The following is a 5,727-nucleotide window of genomic DNA, read 5'->3' on the forward strand; positions in this document are numbered from 1 at the left end:
GAGAATAGAGAGAGGGGGAGAGATATTATGATAATGTATGTAATTATTTATGTTGCATAAAATGGTAAAATAACTACATTATCCTTGTCATTAGAATATGAGTAATATTGGAGTAATGGTTTGTGGAAATTTGTAGATTAAATTCTCCTGTATATATTACATATCATTCATTCTCGTCACGCTAAAATCCATGCCACCGCAGAAACAACAACAGCCCTGGATCCTCTTATCATTCCCGATGCGGCCGGTCCTCTGGGTCACCTTTGAGTATGACAGGCCAATGAAAATGAAAGTTCAGTTCATGCTTCAAGTGCCACAAGATGACATTAACTCATCAGTCATCGATGTTCTGTGTTAAAAAGAGGTGGGATATATGATCAAATGTGTTGGACGAGAGGGGGTCATAGCATGAGAATGCACCATTACCATGCAAGTTTCGTAAGGTAGTGCAGTTTATGTATCACCTGCCGTCATGCCAATATTTCTTACATGAATGAGGTTTACTGTTATCCAGTCACTTGTATTTTATATCAAATTAGCCGTCCGATGGTGGTTTCAGCAATTTAATCATTTAAAGCGTCCTCCATAGGCGATGACTGATAAATCTTTGGCGGCTAGAGTTTCGGAATGTTTCTCTTAGAAATATGTAAATGTTTTGAACATTTTAAGAAAATAAAGATGAAAAAAGGCCAGATTGGAGTTTCGTGACTCTCTGGGTAACTCTATTTTGGACTCACATGACTATATTCTACATCTGGCTTGCTAAGCTACACAAATATTAAAGCTTGCAAGAAAATGACTGGGTGAAAATGTTATCAGCTAGCCGGCAAGGAGAAACGGAGGAAACTGACTTGTTTTTGCCAAACAACTGCAGCTTCCAAAAGCTAGTCCCCATCTCTTATATAGGTTGGATGTGCTTCTCTTATCCGTAAGTGGGTAGGACAAGGACATTAATGATTCCTGAAATTTTATACGTCATGTAATGTTGACAATTAGAATTTTGTCACAGCAGCGCTCTTGCATAGTTTTAAGTAATTGGAATATATTTTCTACCAATAAAAATTTCAATGATGAATTGCATTTCATGTTCTGACGTAAAAGTAATATCGTCACTTCACTCATAAAGCTGAGTTTAGTGGCATTTCGGTTATAAGTATTAATCAATTTCTCGATTTAAAGGGTATTTTGTCATTTTCCTAGTTTATGGGCATCTCCTCTTTGAAAATGTTTGAGAAGGGCCATTAATCAATTCATAGTCATTTTAATGTTTGAAAATGTTTTAGTAGAGTGAAGAGGTATACGGGATTATGTTTAATCTATGCATAGGCACATTTCTAAATTCGAATTTCTAGTTTGGAGAATATAGCGACCTCTTGTATCTTATTGGGATCCTAACTCGTTTAGAACAGGTTACTGGCCACGTTAGCATAACGATGATTTAATTTTTTTAAAAAGGGAAAAACAATTGTGATAGGTAGAGTTTGGAAGAGTTTGTACTTAGTGTAAATGTTATCCAGGTCTACCGAGCAATCTTCTTAAATCACTCCAAGGTTTGCTTGTTCTCATTTCATTAATTAGCAATGAAGAAATTTGATGATAGAGGATCTGAAATTACTTCTGTAGAAACTGGAAGAATCACAAAAAGAAAAAAAAAAAACGGATATCAAAATCCTTGCTTTTAATTGGTATGGAGAATTTACCTCATCCTTTCTTTCTTTATTTAACATGATCCTAAATGAAGGTTTGAGAAAAAAATGACGTTGGTTAATATTTTTGCACGATTCTTTTCTTATGGCTCTCGCAATCTAAGAATCTTTTATATTTAAATCTGAAATCTACGAAAGAAAAAACCAACCAGAAATGTCCTTTTCAATTTGCCATCCATCGTTTTTTGGAGCTTAAAAACCCACTTGATTTCAAATCTTGCTAGGAAAATTGTAAATGCTATTAAGGACTATCGAATAAGCCATCAATTTAGGCATTCTGAGTTCATTTTCCTGTTCTGGTGGTAGAATAATTGAATAAAGAGTCAAACAGTTGTGGATCAATTATTGGACACCAACGTGACTTACGAATCACGTAATTTCGTGCAAATTAAGAATATTGCTTGGGGAACATGGAGAAAAAGAGGAAAAAAAAGAAAAGAAAAGAAGAGACAGGACATAAATGGGTCTAAGTTGAAGAAGAAAAGGAAAAAAGAAAAAGTAGATGAAGATAGACCAAGTTAAAGAAAAAGAGTCGGGCTAATGATCATAGCATTGCTTTTTTTTGGATGGCTAAATTTCGACACAACGTGACAAAGGATAGGGATAATGTCCAGTTTATGAATTTTGGTTCAATGAGTAATTTAGTTTTTGAACTTTCTCTCAATGTGCAATATGGTCCATGAATTTTTAATTTATTCAATGTAGTCCATGAACTTTTGGTACATATTTAATACAGTTCCTGAGTTATATTCAATATAGTCATTTTATTAATTTAAGACCAAAAATTACATCGAACATTTTCATACAATTTAGGAATTATATTGAATATATACCAAAATTTTAAGAATTATATTAAATAAATTATAAGTTGAGGGGACACATTATATATTGGGCCAAAAAGTCTTAAAATGATTGCATTTTCGGTCCTTTCTAAGTTACTTGCATGTTCATCCATTCTACAAATGAATGTAAACAAAGTATCTCATCCATTAAATGACAAGAGAAAAATATCTCATGCATGAATGAAACTTCAATATCCATGATAATGATACCACATCTAATACAACACTTACTATTATTAATAAATGAGAATATATCTAACAAGTCATATGAGTGTGCTTGTATAGGATTCGTACGTCATCTTTCGTATCAAAAAAATAAAATCCTCTCAAACCAACTCAAAATTGAGAACCTGATGGGCCAAACTTATAATTATGTATGGTTTACGTTCAAAGGGAGGTAATCATGCTACTTGTCTCCTCATCCTTGTAAGTGTAAAAGACTTGAAGAATATGATGCTTCAAACTTCTTGTTATATATAGGTTAGTCTCTTTAATATATCCCATAATTTTACATCAATTTAAGATAGATCAACAATGTTAAAATGCTCAATAGTTTTACAAAATACCATATTAACATTAAAATTGAGAATACAGATGTTGCGATGATTCCTTGCTTGTTTGTTAAAAGACAATGTTAATTGAAAAATCCAAAGTGGTAAAAGAATCGATTCATTATGGACGATGTTTATTACTTTGTGTCAAGTTAATATTTTATCATCTAATCAATTCTTTATCAATTCTACTACATAGCCACTCATTCCATGAATAAATGCAAGCAAGGTATTTCATATATTAAATGGCAGACTCATACATGTATGATGCTTATTGATTTGTGTCAAGTTGACGTTTTATCATTGAACTGGTCCTTTCTCAATTATTTGCACGTTCATCTATTTCGTAAATGAATGTAAGTAAGGTATCTCATGCATGAATGAAACTTCAATATTTCCTATTATAACAAGTTGTTTAAAAGGATATCTCATTCTTCCATCAAATATTCTACTTCTAACACAACACTAGATATTATTGATGAATAAGAATATATCCAATAACTCATATAAGTGTGCTTGTATAGGATAGGTACATTTAAAATTGACACTTTAACAGGCAAAACTTATAATTATGTATTGTTTACATTAAACGGTGTAACCATGCTAGTTGTCTCTCTTCATCCTTGAGAGTAAAAAACACTTGACAAATAAGATGCTTCAAATTTATTGTTATACATAGGTTAGTCTCTTCTATATATTCAATAATTTTACATCAATCCAAGATAAATCAACCTAGTTAAAGAACTCAGTGGTTTTGGAAAATACCATGTAAACATATCAAAATTAACAAAATCATGTAACACCCAACAAACTAGTCAAACGTTGCACCTTTGGTTAAGATACGATGAAGTCATATTTAGATTTTAATGTTTCTCACTAGGAAGAGTCAAAAGATTGTAGTCTCCATGTTATTGGTGGAGTCTTATACAATATAATATAATTAATACACATGCATGAGGTGATTCGTATGCATCTATAATAGTATATTGTGTCGAAAATCGAAAATCCATGTCATGGGACAAAACCATATATATATATGTGTGTGTGTGCGCGCGCGCGAGCACTGAAGCATGGATCGGTATTATATAATAAGATTAGTCAATAGGAATAATTCCTCGTTTACACAACCACATAAAAACCAAATAGATTGGAATCAAAAAGCACAAGGATCAAGTTAACAGAAATTAAATTTTGTATATCAAATTGTTGACACATAAATTATGGTGACCCATGTAGTCATTCATTAATTACATAGGAAATTTATTACCCCTAAACAAAAATAATTTTCATCAAATTGAGGGGTTAGGAGCATTTGCATTGATAGCAATACAGTTTATAATTTAAAAAAAAAATTAATTATTATTTTTTTTTGGTGACCCAGGGAACCCGTGCACTGTACCAACACGAACAGTTCGAAAAGCCGGGGTAACAGGGGGTAAACCCTGGGGGCAACATGTGCTAGCCACCACACACGTGCCACCGGGTAAGTCACCCTGCGACGCCTGGAAATCGAACTCCTCCCCTTGCGTTAGGAGGAGAAGCTCGCCGCCAGCAGCGCCACCTAGGTGGGTGGTAAAAAATAATAATTATTATTGATTATTATTAACATTGAAAAAAAAAAGATGGAGCGGGACCGGGCCAAGACTCGGCTTGCTCGGCCCCTTCTTTCATTCCTTTTTCTGCTTAGGCCCGGCCTCTTCCTTCTTTCTCTTGTTTTAAATGGCAGATAGGGTGTGTAACTGGACCGGGTATACCCGGTTCCCAAATCGGCCCATCTAGAAAATAGGGTCAGGAATCGGTTCCAGTTGAAATAGGTTCGGGAACCGGTTCCCCAAATTTGGAATCGGTTTAAACCGGTCCAAGAACAGGTTCCGAGTGATTACCCACCCGGAAACCAATTCTTGGACCGGTTTTGGAACCGGTTCCCGAACAGGTTTTGTAAGTAGAGGTCCAAAACCCCAATTTCTATTCTTACTCTCACAATCATACAACGTTTTTCCTCTTGGCTCTCTCAAACACACATAGCACTCCTCCTTTGTCATTCCTCTTCCTCACTTGATTCCCTCCCTCACCGGCTCCCTCTCGCACCGTCCGATGGACAGATGGTGTTCGTCACCGCCAAATTCTTGTGTATCACATGAATTGGCTGGCCTAATTTTTCTTTTGTAAGAGGAGTTGTGCCTTTATAAATGAGTAGCTTCATGTAGTAGTTATGGGAATAAGACTAATATTAGACCCATGTTTGTTGCTAATTCTTTGTTTTATGATTTTATTTATTATAATAAGCCTAGTGGATCCTTAATTTTTTGTTTAGTCAAAAAGTTCATGTATTTATTTATTACAAATGCTTAATGTTTCAATACAAAATATGAAGATTATGTTATTTTCTCGCATATTAATTTAAAATTCGAAGTCGTATAGGATTTCGAGAGATTGCAAAACAGGTTCTAGTGGAAACAGGGTTGACCCTGGAACCGAATCGGAAAAATAGAGTGGGTTGGGTACAGGGTTCAATATAAACAGGGTCGAGTATAGGGTTAAGAAAAGAGGAATCGGTTATAACAGGGTCAGATACAGGGTCTAGGTCTAGACCTTACCCACCCTAGACCTAATCACCCCTAATGCCAG

Source organism: Eucalyptus grandis, chromosome 1 (assembly GCF_016545825.1).
Source record: "Eucalyptus grandis isolate ANBG69807.140 chromosome 1, ASM1654582v1, whole genome shotgun sequence".
Classification (NCBI taxonomy): domain Eukaryota; kingdom Viridiplantae; phylum Streptophyta; class Magnoliopsida; order Myrtales; family Myrtaceae; genus Eucalyptus; species Eucalyptus grandis.